Source organism: Hyperoodon ampullatus, assembly GCF_949752795.1.
Source record: "Hyperoodon ampullatus genome assembly, chromosome: 7".
Lineage (NCBI taxonomy): Eukaryota > Metazoa > Chordata > Mammalia > Artiodactyla > Ziphiidae > Hyperoodon > Hyperoodon ampullatus.
Genome location: NC_136920.1, coordinates 93796838 through 93816694, shown reverse-complemented (window position 1 = coordinate 93816694; position 19857 = coordinate 93796838).

Sequence of the window (19857 nt, the reverse complement as noted above, 5' to 3'; positions counted from 1 at the left end):
TTTCTCTTGTCTAAATATTGGATGTCCACGTCTTGACCCTTGGCCTGTTTCTCCATCTGTACACCCTCGCTAGGTGAACTCACCTGTTACCAAGCTTAAATACCGTCTATATAGTGATAACTTCCAAATTCCTCTCTTGAGCTCAGGTCCTGCCATTCTATCTATCTACTTGAATTTTTCATTTGAATGTTCTACCGATATCCCAAACATGTAAAAAGAAACCAAACTCTTGATTTCTTTTCTTAAATCTGTTTCTCCCTACATCTTCCCCCATCTCAGTAAAGGACACCCATGTCCTCCAATTTGCAAGGCCAGAAATGTGGGAGTCCTCCCTGATTTCTCCTTTCTCTCACCTTCTACAGCCCATATCCCACCAAGTTTTGCCGGTTTACATCCAACATGTGTCTCAGAGGTACACCCTTCTCTCCATCTGCCCTGCCACCCTTCAGTCCAGGCCACCGTCCTCTCTCTCCTGACCTAGGACCATAGCCTCCTAATTGGTCTCTTTACTGCCGCTCTTGCTCCCAGTTCTTCACCCAGCACAGCATTTCAAAAACACAAACTGTTGCATGTTATTCCTCTGCTTAAACCCTGCAGTGGTTATTCGTTATCCTTAGAATAGAATCCTGACTCCTTGCTGCGCCTTATAAGGCTCTCTGTGATCTGGCCCACCTATCTGATTCCCCATCCTCATCGTGTACCCTCTTCTTGACCGGTTGCCCTCCTAACAGCCATTTCCTCCCATCTTCCATTGTAACAGAACCCCAGTTTTGTTCAGAAAGGGGGATTTTCCACAAAACAGGTGGTGACTTTTTCAGGGAAGGTGAGCCCTTCTCCCTTGCACAGGATGTGACCATGGTTAATCTAAGCTAATCATGGTAATGCCATGACTCCATTGATAGCAGTTGGTTTAAGGGTGGGTATGTGATTGGTTCTGTGCCATGGGACTCAAGATAAGACTGTGGACTTCCCTGGTGGCTCAGTGGTTAAGAATCCGCCTGCCGATGCAGGGGACATGGGTTCGAGCCCTGGTTCGGAAAGATCCCACATGCTGCAGAGCAACTAAGCCCATGCTCCAGAACTACTGAGCCCGCGTGCCACAACTACTGAAGACCACAGGCCCAGAGCCCGTGCTCCGCAATAAGAGAAGCCACCGCAATGAGAAGCCCGTGCACTGCAACGAAGAGTAGCCCCTGCTCGCCGCAACTAGAGAAAGCCCGCATGCAGCAACGAACACCCAATGCAGCCAAAAATAAATAAATAAATTTATTAAAAGACAAAAAGATAAGAATGTATCCTGGCGACTTCTAGGAAAGATGCACTGCCCTCATGAGAGAATTAGGCAGGATAAGGCACCCTTCCTACTTTTCCGATGCTGGTTGGTGAGGATGTGGTTGGTGCTTGGGCACCATGATGGGAGAGGATGCTGCCACACACTGAGGATGGCAGATAGGAGGGGCAGGTCCTTGTAGATGTGGTTGACCAGCAGAATCCACCCTGTAATTGACAGCCTCGTCCTCAGTGGGATAATACATGTCTTTATGGTTCCAGTCATCGTTAAGAAGGTTTTCTGTTGCTTGCAGCCGAACCCATCCTAACTGATAACCTTTCTCTCACTCGCTGTGTCCCATCCTCATTGGCCTTTCAGCCTGTGGACATGCCAAGCTCTTTCCTGCCACAGAAGGTTTGCACATTCTGTTCCCTCTGGTTGGAGCATCTCCACCTGCTTTTCACGTGGCCAGTGCTTGTCCATCCTTCAGGCTCAGGTTGCTCTCACATAGAGGTTTTCCTGCCCCTATCATTTCTTTGTCTCTACTTCCTAATAGTTTCATTCATAGCCCTTAGCACCATTTGAAATTATTTCTTATGTTCACTTTTTCCTCCCCTCCTGTGAGCTCCATAAGGGCAGAGACTGTATATCTTGTTCATCACCTTGGCCCGATCACCGAATGAATACAGGGCATCACAGGGAGAAGGTGCTCACCTCCTGTTTGCCGACTGATTGCATGAATGGAGGAACAGTCTGATCCATGCTCTTCTTCCTTCCCATCTCCTCTGCTACTCGGTGACATCTACACTTTGTACTTCAGCTGTTCTGACCTATGCTATTATAGTTTCTAGAATGTCCCTTAGTCTCTCTCACCTCTGGACCTTTGCATATGCAGCTTAATCTGCCTGGAACAGCTCTTTCTTCTTCACCCAGGCACCTCCCATGCTTCCATAGGTCTTGGCTGAGATGCTTCCTCTTCCTGAAGCTTCCCTCCCCAGACCATGTACCCTTAGGACCCCAGTCACCCACCAAAGCACTTACCAGCCTGTACTGTGGGTCCCCACTTGTCTGACTCCCCTGGGCTCTGAGTTCCTTGAGGGAATGCCTTCTTTATCACTTTTTAAAATCATTGTATCCTGAACACCCAGCTCATAGCAGGTGATCAAAAATTCGTTGTTTAATTGATTCCTTTGACTGATATTTTTGAATGCCCACTGTGTGTCAACCATTGTGCTAACTGTTGGGGATACGAAGATGAATAAGAAATTGCCTCTATTCTCATACTCTAGGAAGGGAGAGAGGCCTATTAACCAGTAAATATAATACAATGTGATGAGTGTGGGAAAAGAGGCTATGTGAACACACCTGAAGGAACAAAAATTCTGCCTGGGAAGTAGGATATAGGGTATTGGGGAGAGCTTCAGGGAGGAAAGCAGAGTGGGGTTCACACCAGCAAATTTATTTCCAAAGAGGAAGGATGGAGATCGATGTTGTGTCTGTAACTATATATCTGTATCTATAACACATATGGAAGACGGGGCCAGACTGGCGGGGTAAGGGAGGGTGTATATATGCAGGGAAGGTGAGCTGTGGTCTGAGAAGGGGCTTCAGCTGCTAAACTTGTATCCCACCCAGTTCTCGCCTTACCTGGTGCTTCTTTGTGTGTAAATACCAGGGGCCCTCAGGACCCCTGGCTTAGTCTGTGGCTGCTCACTGAACTGGGAACACCCCAGCCTCTCGCCAGGCCGGCCTCAGAAAGCCTCGTTCCCGGGGAGCCCTGGTTGTCAGAAGTGTCTCCACTCACCGTGATGGTTGACCCCTCTTCTCCTGGGCTCCAGTCTGGTTCTGCTCCCTCCCTGCTGGGTGACTGGCGTCACATCCCTTCCCACTGGGATGATGATGCTTCTCTTGCTGGGCTCTCAGGAGGACTCAGTGGGATCATGTGGGCACAGCACCTCTCCCAGGACCTGCCACCACGGGAGCCCAGAAACTGCCCATTCCCTTTCCTTCCTCTTCCCCTTCTTGGCTGCTCTACCCAACAGGTGTTGACCTGCGCCTTCTCCCTGCCCGAGCCCTGGCTCTTCAGCTGAGCCCAGCGGCAGGCAGCAGAGTCTCAGTGTAACATAAAGGCAGTTTCTTTAGCTGCTTCTTTTTAAACAATAAAAATAAAATTGCCTCTCCATCTTACTTGGCTGCCTGAGCCGAGCGCTTTGACAGCACGTTTACATTAAGAGACCTGCAGGGGTCCTCCAGGTTGTGGGCTGTGTGTGTTTTGCCTAGCGGCTCCCACTTTGTCTAATTTCCTAATACAGCTCAGCATTCTAATTTTTTCTCTAAGGCTGTGGATGGAAAAGAGAAATTGCGGCTCTGGATGGGGCCTTCTTCAGCAGACTCTGAGATTCCCCCAAAGTCAAACTCCAGCCCAATTAGAAACCTACCTGGCTTTTAGGAGCCAGAGTGCCTGCTGATGGAAGATTCCTGTTCTGGGCCCTAATTACCGCTTGATGGAATGAATAAAGACATTGTGTTTTCCACATTTTGCTTATGGAGTTGCTGATGCGGTGAATGTGGGATGAAGAGTCTCTTTCTCAGAGACTAAAAACCAAGTGCCTCAGCGACAGATCCGAGTGGCTGTTTTAGCGTCAGACTTTCCCTCATGCGCTTGCGAGGTACTCCCATTTGAGCAGGTCGGAAGTCAGGGAGAGTGGGTCCCTCTGGGCACCCTTCCTGTACTGTCCGCTCTTCTGCACTTCAGGCGGAAGACACCATGACCATCTAGTCTGGCTGAGTCAAAGCGAGACAAACACTTTCTGAGTAGCGGTTCTCCCAGACATTCTCTCATTTCCTTCCCACAACAACCTCACGCAGTGGCTTGCTGTCCCCATTGTGCAGATGGGGAAGCTGAGGCTCACAGACTCCTGCAGCATCTTGTCAAGGTCATGCACAGCTAGCAGGTAGCAGAACAGTGGTTTGAATTCAGGCTTCTGGTGCTGGGTGGTCTTTGCCCCATTGGCCCGGGACGCTTTCCTGGCCTGCTGTGTCCAGTCAGCCCAACACCTGAGGAGCCGGCCAGTTCTTTTCCTTGAGAGTGAATGGCAGGGAGAGTGTAATGTGTAGCTTCTGCTGTGTAACAAACCTCCCCCAAACTTAGTGGCTTAAAACAACAAACTTTATTGTTTTTTTGCCACTCTGTGTTAGCTAAATGGCTCCTATGGTCTCGGCTGACTTGACTAGGACTGGAAGGTCTGGGATGGCCTGCGTCAATATCAGCTGGGGCCAGGGCCAGACGGTCTCGTCCTCCAGGAGGCTAGCCCCGGCCTGGCCCGTCTTCCATGTGTTTCATATCTAGATGTAGCTGTAGACATAGATGTAGCCATGGATATCCATCCTTCGTCTTTGAAAATAACTCTGCTGGTTTGAATCCCGTCTGTCTTTACTCATTCACGTGGTGGTGGAAGCTTCTTTGCAGCAGAGGAGGGAAGCCCCAGTGTACCAGCACTTTTAGAGCCTCTGTTACTTTATGCCTGCTAACGTCCAATTGGCCAAGGAAATCACGTGTTCAAGCCCAGATGCAAGAGGTGGAGAATAGACTCCAGCTCTTGATGGGAGCAGCTGGGAAGCTGCAATACAACGGGTCGCAATCAGAGATGAGAAGCTTTTGTGGTCATTTTGTTCTACCACAAAGGGTAGTGTTCTTCAGAAGGCCATTTCACAATCCTGGTCCTGTCAGCTGAGGGTTGGAGAGGGGACTTATTGATCCTCTACATCTGGACAGGATATCACCAAGGCTGTTTCCAGACAGATGTTTCATTTTGTTGTTGTTTTGTTTATAACATGCAGAGAATGAGAAAACAAAACCTCCCTTTGGTAATTTATCCACATTCTCATAACTGGCCATTGTCTTTCATTATTTTTATTTCTTTGGACCAGCTGCTTCAGATTGCCTTGGAGTGGTGGTAGGGACCGTCCTGGCTCCATGGCTTGTAGCTACAGGCTGGAGGAGGGGGCAGCTCTGTGTCCCCTTCCTCACCCTTCTTTAGGGCTCACAGCATGCTCCATAGTTTCTCCATCTGAACTTTACATGGTTTTCCCCCCATGATCTGGGAAGTGCAGACCAGAGAATTTTAGGCTCTTTGAAGGAGGAACAGGTTCAGAAGAACCCAAGCAGTGAAAGAGTCTCTGTATACCTTGACAGCTTTATCTCAGACTCTATTTTCCCAGCACCCCCAGCCTCTCTCCTGTGCTTCCAAGGCCATGGTGACCTGTTTTTCTGAGTAGAAACTGCTATAATCAGATGTTTAGGGAAACCAGTTTCAAAGCAGCCTGCCTTGGGTACTATTAGGCCCTCAGGTCTCAGTTCAAGGTTTCCCTGAAACCTTCCAACAGGGAGAGAACAGGGGCATAGGAGGTGTAAACACCGTGGGCCTTTCCCCAGCTTGGCCTTGTCAGATGAATCACTCTGGGAGTGAGTCGAACACAGCCAGGCCCCAAGTCCTAGGACCCAAACGTGAAAGGCCTTTGGTATCTCTTGCAGCTAAGACTGGTTCAAATTATCGGCTGGTTTTGGCCTTATTCCTTCCTGCATTGGCTTGAATACCTAGCATAGGGCCTGGCACAGGAGAAACGCTCCGGAAGGGAGCTCGCCCCTCCACCATTGTGCAGGCGGCTGAAGCCCCTGGCGGAAGGTTCCAGGGGGTGGTTCTGGCAGCTCTGGTTCAGGTGGTAGTGAACTGCTTGCTCCAGTTGCCAAGGTGGGAGGGGGAGAAGGGGGAGGTGAGACCCCAGTGGGGGAGCCTGAAAGCTCCACACCGAAGGCTGCATCCTCTGCCCCTGGAAGAAGAGGCTCCGGAGGCTGCCTTCTCACCCTGGGAGTGCCCGGGCACTCTCTCCACACGGCCTGCGGGCTTCTCAGCGTGACTGACTTCTTGTGCATTGTCAGCCTTTACGTGTCCTAGTAGAGCAAGAGAGTGAAAGGTTTTATGAGGGTGGCTTTTTCCCCCTCTCTGTCTTTAAAAAAAAAAGTAAAGAGTTTTCCTGAAAATTAAACAAATGTCACATCAGCTTTGGTTGACTGAATGGCAGCCTTCCAGAAGTAGCGCCTCAGGCTAAGCCAGGGAAACTGGTTTTCCACTCTCAGGGGCTCCCAGGAAGGCCCGCCTGGCCCTCGTCTGTTCCTTGAACAGAGGGCTGGGGAGAGATGTCGGTCTCCATTTTGCTCCTCCTGTCTGGGCTGCAGGACATCCCGTTCGGGGGCTCAGGAACCCCTCTCACGAGGGTGGTCAGGGGTTCCAGGAGCCTCCCCATTATAGGCCACATTCGTGTATGTATAGAAAGTGAACTGGAGGGCTAGACCTGCAGCTTTCTTCACACTCTTAAAGAGGTCGGTGATCCTGAAGAGGATTTAGGACTCCGGAGAACTAGTGTAGCTCCTTCACCGTGGACAAGAGGAACCTTGGGCCCAGACTGGGCAAGTGACTTGATTCAAATCACACAGCACATTAGTGGCTTTTGGTTTAAAGATCAAATCCCCACGTTTAAGGGGAGGGGGCCGATAGCGAGGAGGGGAGGCCTTTTCTCACTTCCTGGCGATTTGCAAGCAGCTTGTCTCTTAATTGATTGTATGTGGTGGGTCCTTTTTGTTTTGGTTTTTTTTTTGTTTTTTGGTGTTTTTTTTTGGTTTGGTTTGGTTTTTGTTTTTTTGTTTTCTGTTTTTTGTTTGTTTGTTTGTTTGTTTTGTAGCTGGAATCACTCCCAGAAGTAAAGGGGCTGAGATGAGCAAAATAAATAAGGAATAAACAGGCTCGATGTGTGGGAGAAGTGAAAGTAAAAAGCAACTGTGAGTTTGGGGTGAAACTGACTCAGAGCTGAATGGGAGCAAATCTGAAGCCAGAGTTAATGAGATGGAAAAAGAGCAGCAAACATGATAAACAGCCGGAGCGAGCTTCTGTATTTTGATTTTTCTGGAACAATGGAGCCCAGGACTTGCCAGTCTCTAAGTGAGGACCCCGGGCTGGGCTTGGTGTGTCCCCTGACTTTGGCAGGCCTGGAGGACTGAAAGGGAACTCTCATCTTCTAGGCCCTTGATCCTGGCCCTTGATTTTGCCAGGGTTCCTGACACCAGATCAGGCACCAGCCAGGTACCCTGGGGCTGTCCTCTGTCTGCTCTCATCCTTCCCTTTCAACCCACGGCTCCTTAAATTTCCAGATTGCTTCACTTTCAGTATTGATCGGGAGCCCCTGGGGACCAGCTCCACTCAGATGGGCGCCTCCTCTTTCTTTGTTGCCTTTGACAAGCCCTGGATCCCCCATGTCTGTTTTCTCTGACATGATGAGGATGCTGACAACATCCTTTTGCTATGCTCAGCTGATGGGAATTTTTGCTTCCTGGGGCCAGTCTCCATTTAGTAGGTAAAATAGAACCTGATAGGAATTGATTACCACCCTACAGGTTCCTTGCAGGCCCGGCAGCCCCATTTAGGGACTGCTAGGTCCTTTCGAGGAGTGGGTGGACGGTCCTACTGGCACCTGCCTGAAGAGGGAGCGAGGAGCTAGCTTGGCATCTTGTAGACTTTCTCTCAGGCTGGCATCATCACAGCCCTTTTGGGGGGGGGGGGGCAGGCATTGGTAGCCCATTTTGCAGATGAGAAAATAAAGGCCCAGAGACATGAAGGAGGCTTGAACACAGAACTGTCTGAAGCCAATGCCATTGTCCCTGTTGAAACCCTGACTGGGTGTGAGGGGCTCTGTCTTACCTGACTTTCCTGACTACATTTTCACTAGTATCTTGTTAATACTAACAGTATTAGTATCCTGTTCAGTGTTCATTGTGTTCAGTGCCAGCTCTGACAGCAGAGGCTGGAAGGCAGAGAGAAGGAGGAAGAGGCTGAGGAGTGCTTTCCGATGGGGAATCGCCAGAGCTGAGGTCACAGGTGGGTGGGCTGCGTCCTGCGGGCAGACAGGCTTTGTTTGTCCAAAGAAGTTGTCGCTCTGAAATGACTTTGGACGTCTTTGGGCAGGGTGGGCATTTACTGGTGAGGCTACAGGCCCACCTTTCCCAACAGCCTCCTGCCTGCCTGGGTCACACTTATTTCATAGGCTTGGCTGGCCAATAGAGAGAGGGAGTCTGCACATTTGTCCCCAGCTCCACGTTCAGTAACATCAGGTTGGTGGCTTGAAATTGGCTATATTGGGCATAGTCACACCGTAGAAATCAGCAAACACTACACATCAGAGCTTTTTATCTAGATAGATGTTTCTTGAGAGCCAGTTTACCTGTGCACTGCTGATCGTGGTATTTGCTTTCAACCCTTTCTCGAAAAGTCTCTCCAGTTTGTTTTAGGCATAGTCTCCCAGCTCAGTTTATTTAATTCAATCTCACTTACTTCCTGCAACAACCCAGCATGGAGATGTCGTTGACCCATCTCAGAGATAAAGACATGCACGCAGGGAGGGAAGGGCCAGAAGCTGGGATTCAAAGTCCTTTGCCTTCAAGTTCAATGTTCCTTCATGACTTAACTCCTTGGTTCTCAACTGGGGGCAGTTTGCTTCCCAGGGGACATTTGGTCATGTCTGGAGACGCTTTTGGTTGTCACAAGTGGAGGAGGTGCTGCTGGCATGGAGTGGGCGGAGGTCAGGGGTGATGCTGCACATCCTGCAGTGCACAGGGCAGCAACAGGGAATTTTCCAGCCCCAATGCCAGTAGTGCTGAGGTCGAGGACCCCTGGCTGAGCCAGTGGTGCCCCTTGAATATTTCCCTTCTTTTCATGTCTCAGGAAGAGCTGAACTAGATAAGGGTAACTTTGATCTTGGTCAGGAAAGAGAGTTACCATCTGGGGAGAGACGACTGTCCTGCTGAGGTGGGTTTCAGAGTGGGGCTGGGTTAAGCCCGGACACGTTTATGCGCAGACCTGGGGCAGGAGAGGCTCACGGTCATCCCCAAGCAGAGGGAGCTGTGACCTGAAGACAAATGAGGACACGGGAGGTTTTCAGAAGGAAAAGAACTGGGGGGTGGGGAGGGGTGGTAATAAACAAAAAGAGCTCCTGTCCCAGGAAGGGGGAGCTGGACCCCGTGAGCCCTAACGTCCAAGCTGGAGAGAACATGGGCAAGATGCAGATGAGAGGTTCTGAGATGAGGACCACATTGGTGGTCCCCAAATCTGCCTCATTGTCAGAATCAGCCAGGGAGCTTCAATAAGAAAAAATAATATTTATGGTCAGTCCCTACCCTGGACTTAATTGGAATGGCCAGGAGAGGGGCCCAGAACTCTGAAATTTTTTAAACTCCCAGATGATACTGATGACCAACCAAGTGGGGGGACCTGGGATACATGAGCATGTTATTCAACATCAAAATGAGTATTCAAGGGAGGCTAGGAATCAACACTCATGCAACCAAGGTTCTAAGACTTACTGCCTGCCGGGCATTGCTGTGGGCTTGCATCAGGAGGTGGATGGGTCTCCTGTCCTCTAGGAGCACACAGAATAGTGTTCAGCACAGGTGACAAAACCTCTCTGAGCCTGACTTTCCTCCTCAGTTAAATGGGACAAATACTACTTCGAGCACAGGGTCTTGGTGAAGTTTATGTGAAAGAGCAACATGAAAACCAAGTTCCTTAGCTTAGCATCTGGGCCACAGCAGGTTCCCCAGAGCTGTCTGCTGGCCGCAGTTCTTGATGCTGGACCTTCCTCTCTTTCGGTTCAAGTGCCATGTGAATTGAGTGTCTACTCTGTGTCAGGGATGGTCCAGGCTCTGGAGGATATTGAAGTGAGGGGGACCTCGTCTTGGTCCTCAGAGAACTTACAGTGTGGCTGGGAGGCAGCTGTGTTAAACCACCAACACTTCAGCATCTAGAACGCCAGGCCAGGCTGAGCGCAGGCAACGCGTGTCCTGCTTTCTGTGGGTCTGGGGCCAGGGAAGCTGCTTAGACAGAATTCCGAAGGAAGCACTGGATTTTGCAGGATGAATGAAGTTCTCTAGGTGGGCAAGGTGCTTGCAGGCAGCCGGGACTCAGTGTGCAAACTTGGGGGAGGTTTGAAAGAGGTGTGTTGGTGGCAGGGGGCCGGCGGTGGGGGGGGTGTCTCTGGATCTTGCCTTTCAGAGTCTCTAGGCCCTTCGTTCTTGTCCTCTGTTTCTCTCTTTCTCCCTTCCTTTCTTCCTGGGAATGGTACATACCAGGTGCAGACACTTGAAAAAGTTCATATGCTTGATGCTTGATTTATCATTCAAACCTCTGGTAACCGATTTCCAGTCTCTCAAAATATTAAATACATCCATATATTGAATGTCACATTTTGATATGTTTTCACGCCTCATTTACCACCGAAGTCAAGGACAGACTCACATTTTTCATGGCATGGGGCCCAGATTTGTTCGCGTACAGTGTTTTATTATATTCCCTCACCCCGCCCCTCCACTGCAGACCTACATTCCTCAGTGTCTCGCTTGAGTGTCCCCACTGACAGCCCACTTGGAACAGAACATTGTATACCCGGGGTAGAAAGGCCGCATGTATCATCCCCGGGAAGAGTTATTTGCATAGCATCATAAACATTTGTGGAAGGTCTCGGCCAGACGTCTCCAGATCCCATGGCAGACAGTGGCCAAGCCAGTGGCAGCGCCTGAGGGGAAGAGGCTGTGAGTATGTTCCTTCTTTCCATCCGCTCTAGCTCTCATGCTTTCAACTGACATTTCATGAGCCCCTACTAAGTGGCAGGCACTGAGCTAAACCCCGGAGATTTTAAGATGATAAACTATTGCCTCACCTTCAAAGAGGAAGGTGTATGTGGCATTCAGGGCACCAGAGTGCCATAGGTGTCCAAGGAGAAGCACGTCAGAGGAACTGTGAGTCTGGAAAGGAAAGCATGGGGTTCTCCCATGGGGGAATGGGGAGGGGATGGGGCAGAGAGAAAGACTTAACAGAATGAGGGATCCTTGCATTTAGTTTTTGGCTAAGAATAAGTGTGCAGAAGGCAGAGGCAGGACAAGGACATTGTGGAGTGTGCCTTGGAGGATCTGGGAGCTACTCAGTATGGCTGGGATTGTAAGGTTCAGGGAGGAGCCTGATGGGCTTGAGTGTGGATGGGAGGTGAGGGCAGATCACGGAGGGCCTTTGAAGCCATGAGGATAAAAGGATTTGACTGTGTCTTATAGACAGCGGGGGTCCACTGGAGGGTTTTAATGCAGGGAATGCCATGATCAAATGTGCAATTGGGGATGGTTTGGAGCAGGACAAGAGGAGGGTCAAGGAAGCCAATCAACTGGCTGGTTCTGTAACCCAGCGGAGAATGATGAGGGCTGGATCCCGGTGGAGGAGGAGGAGGACACCGCTTCAGGAGACATTTAGGATGTGAACTCAACGGTGTAACTGATCCAGGATTGGTGGGCACTTAGGCTGGATTCCCCCAAAAGTAGACCCTGAGAACAGGATTTAGGTTGTAAGAGGTTTATTTGAGGGGTGACCGCAGGAAACGCCAGTGGCAAAATAAGACAGGGAAGGAAAGGAATTCAATGCAAGGATCTCAAAGGACAGGTTAGTGCTGTGGGCACACGGGGCTCAGTTGTGCTGGGGGCTTGCAGAGACAGTGGGGAACACGACTTCAGCGTGTCCCACCTGCAGGGCCAGGGAGCTGGGATATCATCATCTGGGTCCCGTATGTCATTGGCTAAGGTTGCATCCATGCTTAATTACCCAGCACTGTGGTCTTCAGGAGAAAGTCTTCAGCCGGGGAATCACAGGTGCTTGCCGTACAGGAATGGCGCTTGCCAAGGGGATACTACAGGCAGGGGCACTGTTGGCATCTCTATGGTTGGTAAGAGAGAGGGGGAAGTCAAGGATGACAACTGGTTAGGTGGTGATGCCATTCAGAAAGAGAGAATGTGGGAGGAGTAGTCATCTGGGGCAGAAAGGGGGACGATGTGTTGAGTTTGGACATGTTGAGTTTGGGGTGCCACATGGAAACATCCAGCAAGTAGCTGATTGATGGGATCTGGAATTCAGGAGAGGGGTGTGGGCTCCAGACACAGAATCTAGCTTCACTTGGGTAGAGATGGAGCCTAAGCCATGGGCTCAGATTAAGTTACTTGTCGTCACATAAGGGGTTAGAAGAACAGATGACAGAAGAAAGAGCTGGGAAACACGAGAATTTATGGAGCAAGCTAAGGAAGAAAGCTCAAAGTCAACTCAGGAGTAACCAGAGGTAGAAGAACAGACAAAAGCAATTGAGACCACAGAAACCCGGCGGGGGCGGGGACGGTTTCCAGGAAGGAAGGGGTTGGAGATGACAGGTGCACCGAGAGAGTGGTCCAGGAAGGTGAGGACGAAACAGTGTCCATTGGGCACTGAGGAGGTCATGGGTATTTGGGGAGCATTTTCAGTTGAGTGGTGGGAGCAGAAGCTAGAGAGCAGAGGCAGCTGTGTGAGGTTTATGAGCAAGGAAGTGTCAAGGTCAACGTGGCATTTTAGGAGATTATTCTGGAACTGGTGTGCAAGATCAGAGAGAAGAGAGGCAGCAAGGGGGCTGCTGCAGGCATCCCAGGTCCCGGCCTGGAATATAGCAGTGGGCATAGAAAGGAACAGACAGATGGGCGACAGCCCGCAGGGGAGACTTGGTAAAGCTCAAAATTGCTCGGCTCGGGGGCACATCTGCAGCGGCTCTCAGGGCCAGCCCCGCCAGTCACATTCTGCTGGGAGTCTGTAGACTCGGCCGTATCGCCAGTGTGTCTATGTGTTCCAGGGCTGAATGCTGTCGTCATTAACATACATGGTCTCTGCTGACCCCACTACTGAGAGGGTGACCTTGGCTGTGCTCCTAATCCTTCTGAAGCTTCTCCCTCAGTGTGGAGGCAGCCCACCATGCCCACCTCCTGAGTCATGAGACTCAAACAGCTGGTCGTTTCAGAGCACTGCATAGGTTGTGCTGACCTGTGTGGGTTTTCAACTATGGTCAGAACAGCCATCAGGGCCTGTGTCTTTGGAGGGCCCAGGACAGTGGCCCCAGAGCTGGCCCCGCTTCTCCGCTCGCTGGACTTTGAGCCCCCCAGCTCACCGTTCTGGAAGCGCCAGTGTGTGCTGACCTTGGATGCTTCCACCTCAAGGTGGACAGGCCTGGCTGGGTGGCAGCCTGTGGACAAAAAAGTGACCGGCCAGCAGGAGCCTTTTTTTCCTCTTTCCTCTTCAATTCAGGACTGGTCTGCAGTCCACTGGCTGCAGGGAGGTGACTGAATCTGCTTTGCTGAAATACAATAGCAAATTGATTTTATAGCCACCAGTGTCTGTAACAAATTCCAAGTGAAGTTTGGATAGCACCACTATGGGATAAAGGCATTTTAATTAGGTGTGTATTTAGTTTGGCTAAATTTTGGAGGCCTGGGGCAGAGACCCAACCCCAGTGCTTCCCGGTTCCTCCCTCCCCCTTACCTCCGGTCTGTTCGTCCCCTATCCAAAATGTTACACCCATAGTTCAACCCTCTCCTGCCTCAGGGATCTGGGAGCTGAGCAGCTGGAGTTGAAGTTGAAGGCGACTCTGCGCTTGCGTCTGTTTCAGATTTTCCTCTTTGTAACACGTCTTTTGTCCCCTCCTCTCTGCTTCTTTCTCGCCCTCTTTCTATCTTTACTCACCAGTTTTCTGCCAGCTTTTCCTTCTGTCACTCTTTCCTCTTCTGCACTGTTTTCCTCTCCCCTTTTTCCTCTGTTCTCTCCACTAATGCACTGTGTGATCTTGGGCAAGTCACTCACCCTCTCTGAGCCACAGTCCTCTCATTTATAAAATGAGGTGGTTAGACTAATTGGTCTCTGTGATCCTTGGGTGCTGATATGATTCCTCCCCGTGTCCTGCCCTCCTCCCTCCCACCTGCCTTCTCCTCCCTCTTTTGTTTTCTCCCCTTCACTTCTCAGCTTCAATTGCTTTTTTATGGCCAGCCTGCATTTGGGCCAGGCAGCAGTGATGAAGGCTGGGAGCAGGAATTTCCCCTCTCCACAGTAAGGGTGGAGGCCCGGGCTGCCTTTTATAATCCCAGAGCCGTCCACAGGAGATGGATTTATTGAAGAGCTGACTCACTCTCCTCCCTCAGAGCAGCCAAGTAATTGAAGAAAACATGAATGTTAATGATGCATTTAGCATTTGGAAGTTAGGGGGGTGATTAATATGTTGTACGTTGTATATTAACACCTTCGCGGTGGCATAATGAAGACAAAATATACACTCGGAGATGAGATTGTTTATTCTTGTGTGCAGACTCCTGGTTCCCGGCCCCTGAAGCCTCAGAAAACGTGAGGTTGCTGTGTGTGTGGCCAGTGGGTTGGGTGGAGGGACAACTTTCTGGCATCATGGTCCCTGCCAGTGAGCTTTCTCACCCGAGTGGAGGGCAGGAGCACGGCAGTCAGGGCACTTGGGGTCAGCGGGGGCACGGGATGGAGGCCACCATCCCTCAGGAGCAGCGCGCCCAGAAGACAAGGTGGCATGTTCGTCATGGCCCAAGGAGCTGCCTCTTAAGTTTTCGAGGGAGCTTCAGGATAAGGTGGCCATCACCCACTTCAGAGGGCGTGAAATGCGGGAAGAACATGGAAGAGAGGAGCCCCCTGCAGCATCCTGGGCTTCAGAAGCTCAGGGATTAGCACCCCTGCTCTTGGGAGGTCTGCTCTGCTGGACTGGGCATCCTTGCTAAGTCACTTGGCCAGGCCCAAGTGAAGCGTGTGGGTGGGAAACTCCGACCTGTCTCTTGTTCCACCTTGTTTGCTCCATCAGTCCTTTTATTTTATTTTTATTATTTTTTTATTTTATTTATTTTTTTTACATCTTTATTGGAGTATAATTGCTTTACAATCGTGTGTTAGTTTCTGCTTTATAACAAAGTGAATCAGTTATACATATACATATGTTCCCATATCCCCTCCCTCTTGCGTCTCCCTCCCTCCCACCCTCCCTATCCCACCCCTCCAGGCGGTCACAAAGCACCGAGCTGATCTCCCTGTGCTATGCAGCTGCTTCCCATTAGCTACCTACCTTACGTTCGGTAGTGTATATATGTCCATGCCTCTGTCTCACTTTGTCACAGCTTACCCTTCCCCCTCCCCGTGTCCTCAAGTCCATTCTCTAGTAGGTCTGTGTCTTTATTCCTGTCTTACCCCTAGGTTCTTCATGACATTTTTTTTGTTAAATTCCATATATATGTGTTAGCATACGGTATTTGTCTTTCTCTTTCTGACTTACTTCACTCTGTATGACAGACTCTAAGTCCGTTTAGAACCAGAGTCTGAGACTGTCAGAGCAGGCAGTCTTGAAGGAACCTTTAGGCCACGTCTTATAGTTTCCAATTGGAAGTGAGGGGGAGAGACTTTGTTTTGGGCTCACAGCTTGAGGCAGAATCAGAGGGGCCAGCCCTCTGGGGTTGCTCCCTCCTTAGGGACTAGGGACTGGAGTGTGAGACTGGGGGCCCAAGGCTCGGGGATGGGGTCACTCCTCTGACTGCATGGACCTGTGGATGGTTCAGTGGTCCAAGAGGCCAAGGAGGAATTCAGTTACACACTCCACCCCATAGTTCTGAAGTCTGGAACAGTGGGTAGAATGCAGACAGATTCAAACCCCAGCTCTGGCACTTGCTCTGTGGCCATGAGAAAGTCATTTCACCTTTCTGCATCTCAGTCAACCCATTTATCAAACAGGAATAATAACATTGAACATGTAGTGCAGCTGTTAAGGATCACTCACATCCTAAACACACATACTCAAAAACGATTTGAGTTGATGTGTGCGTGTGCGTGTGTGTATGAGAGAGAAATACCAAGTACAGTTTCTGTCACAAAACAAGGTAAGCACTCAGAAAATGATGGTAATGATGGTGTGTGAGAATTCTTGTTACTGTTACCATCGTCATGGGCTGCAGCCTGCGCTCCTACCTCCTACCTGTCCTTCGGTATTCTGCTGAGTCATCACCTCCTCTGGGCATATTGCCTTGTCACCCGCCACCCCAGTCTGGATTCCACACGCCCCCGTGTGCAGTACAAGCACTTATCCATCTGTATTGTCTCTAGAATTTGTCTTTCTCCACTATCTCAAAGCTCAGTGAGCAGAGACTGTGCCTCAGTCTCCCTGGTATCCTCAGCATCAGCCTTGTTTGGTAAATGGTCACTGAATGAATAAATGACCTAACCCCAGGCCTGGTAAGCACAGCGTAGAATGAAGCCAGTGGGTATGAACATTGCTTCTCATTTTCCAAGATTAATCATAAGTTCTTTCATGCTGTGCAGGGAGCACTGTGCTTTGGTATTTAGAGCATCCCCTCCTAGCGATGGGGAGCCTGTGACCCAGCTTCCCTCCTTACAGGGTCAACCGCAACTCGCGTCCTGCTGATTCCATCTTTTCTGAATACTTAGTTCATTCTCCTTAGGACATATTTGTCATTTTACCTTGTCCTGTAGTTGCTTGCTTCCATAACCTGTTTTCTCTGAGTTCTTTGGGGTGTACCCCATGGCTTTCCCTACTGGACACCTCTTGCCCCTAGGAACTACCACAGTGTCCACCTGTATTCATTCTACTACTAGTGGCGTCTACATGGTATATTCGTGAATGAAGGCCTGAATGATTTCTAACTCTATTTCTAGCCCAGGAGCCTAGTCAGCTGTTACCTCATTACTTGGTGTGCTAGTTTTTCTGCTTATCCAGAGTTCTAAGCTCCCAGAAAGCAAGGATCTTATTAAATACTTCTGCGTCCTCACAGTACTGGGTAAATCACATTTAATGGGTAATTAATTACTGATTGATTTCCTCAAATTTTCTATCCTATTAAGACTTTCAAAGCCAAGAAAAGAAAAAAAAAGTCGTATTAGCCTTGTTAAAGCGTGACAGTGTTTGAAAGAATTGACTAAACCTGCATCCCAGTGATGAAACATATCATTTCCTCACAGACACTGATTACCTTAATGAAGGCAAAGATCTCAGTTAAAGAGAATTATTCGATTTGAACAACCGAAGTTGTAAATGTAGCCCTCATGAACAGCTTGGTTAATTGGGTTGCCTTGTGGTGGATGGTCACTGGCTTTGGGGCTTTCCCTGTGATATCCAGGAGATATCACAAGGGAGAGGGTCTCTGCTCGGGTTCTGGGCCAGGCAGAGGCCCTGGCAGTTCTGAGCTTTCCCCACATGTGGAGTCCTGAACTCGAGGCTCTGGAGGGCAGGGACAGGGAACCCAGGGGAAAGAGAAGTGACTGCCCACAACTTGGAGTCCAGGAAGGGGAGAGGGGTTCTGAGCACATGATGTTAACTTGAGTGTTTGCGTGAGAAGAAGACCATTTCAAACCAGCTACCCGCCTAGTCAGTAGAGCTCTATTTGTGAGCGCTGGGGGTGCGGGATAAACAGTCATTCGAGGCTGGAAGGGTTGGTCTCTGCATGTCATCTTGGAGAGTATGATGAGGGTGATGACTAACACCTGTGTGTACATAGGGGTGACTAAGGGAACTCGGGTTCTGGAGTTGCAGAGACCTAAGTTTATAGATGAGCTCAGCCACTTCTTAGCTGACTGACCTCCGGCAAGTTACTTATACCCTCCGCTTCTCCATCTCTTGCGTGGGATATCATAATAATGACTCCTCTGTCTTTTGTGCAAGGTGACATGTTCCCCACCTGGGACTAGGTCCTAGGTCTTGTCAATTCATGGCTTACACTTTGTATACACTACAGCAGAGGGAAAGGGGTCTGTGTCTGTTTAATTAGCTGGTGTTGGTAAGAGCTTTGGAGATACAAAGCTCTCGATAAGCAATAATCCTCTTAATTAATTAATAATCAATAATAATAATAATAATCAATAATCAATAATAATAATTAATTAATAATAATAATTAATAATCCTCTTAATCTGTGTAGGGCTGATTCGAATTGGGCGAATTGACCAGGAGGGCAGGGCAACTGAGAGAGAGAATGAATGAATGTGTGTATGTACATGTGTGTGCACACAGGTTTGTATGTGTGTCTGTGCACGTACACGCATTGTTTATGCTCCCCTTGAGGGTGCCGTAGAAGTGATGGGTAGGGATTAATGTATCAGACGGGACTTGGAGGAGATGCCCTCCATGTCTGTCTATCCCAGAGATTCTGTGGTTCTCTCCTTGGTTAGAAGGTGACCCCGGGCTCTGGGGCCGAGAAGTACCTATGTTCTGAATGTACGTCTGTGTGGTCCAAGGGAAGCTTTGAATAAGAGCCTGGTGCAGGGTGAGCTTTCTGCATGCTGCCCTCCTCAATGTCTCAGGATGCTTGTAACATTTAAAAATTGGCCTGATGAATCCTTCTGGCAAAGTCGCCAGCCCTGCTCTAGCCTGGAATTGGGGAATCTGTGAACTTAGAGACACTCTGTTCTGCTTTGACTCAGTGGCTGACAATCTGTTTTCTCCTAGGAGTTGGGTTTTGGTCTTAAGTTATCAGTCAGTGCGCCCTCCCCTCTGTTCCCTCCTCCTCCTCATAAGTAGGCTCCGCCCACATCCTTGCTAGCTTCCTTCTTCCTTCCCTCTGCTGGTGGTGAGGGCAGGCGCCCGGTGCAGTGGCTGGCCTGCACCCTGTGTTTGGCCAGCCTCGCTCCCCCAGAAGCCAACCTGGGATGAAGATGTAAGTGCAAGTTACTTGGAAGGGGATCTCAGGAAATACTCATTTGCCTGAGAAGCGAGACAGCAAAGGGAAAGAAGACAATAAAGTAGGTTGTCACTATGGGCAACCGGCACCCAGCCCCACTGGGGACCATGGAGCGAGTGCAGAGCATCCGAGGGCAAGGTATCCCGTTGGCCGCTGACCGAAGTATGTGACACTTGGGGCCTGCCTGTGTGCGTGGGCTGCGTGGGCTCCAGGGACCAGAAAGTTCTCAGGTGAGCTGCATGTGCCCGAGGCTGGAAGCCCTCAAGTCGGAGAGTGTGAGGGGAGGTGGGCAGGGCCCCACGGCTTCTCCTGACCGCCTTGAACCTCCCTGCAGACCAGACCCGTGCTTGGCCCACTGGGTACGGGCAGCTCCTGGGGCCATAACCCACTCACACGGAGATGCCAGCTGCCCTCCAGGGTTAGGAGCATTTCTACAATTTTTATTTCCTGAAGAGCCCGGCAGTGATCTGATTTATGAAAACTACAAACAAATCGTCATTTATGGAGGGTTTCCGGAATGCCAGGCGCCGTACTCAGTGCTTTTCCTGCACGCCTCATCTTCCTTCTCTCTGGATCTCATGAAATAGGATAATTTTTTTTTAAAAATAGGGTAAAAAAATGGAAATTATTTTTCAGTTGAGGCAGCGGAGGCAAAGAGTGGCTAAGTGCTTCACCGCAGTTCACACAGCTGGTAGGAGGCAAGTCTGGAGCTCTGGCCGGGGCCTTCAGTCTGCCCTGGACCAGCTCTTCTGCCTCGTCTCAGAATTTGGGCGCTTGCTTATAGGGAAACAGGCATTTCCCAAACTGCTGACAGGTTGGGTGGGCTAGTCCTGTGGGCCTCCTCTGTGTAAAGATACCTGAATGAGATCGACTCTATCTAAATGTCCGTAAATAACTCCATAACTGGATTACGGATTGAGGGGGACCTGGGCCCGGGTGGATGGGAATTGCCTTTAAATCAAGTTCTGAA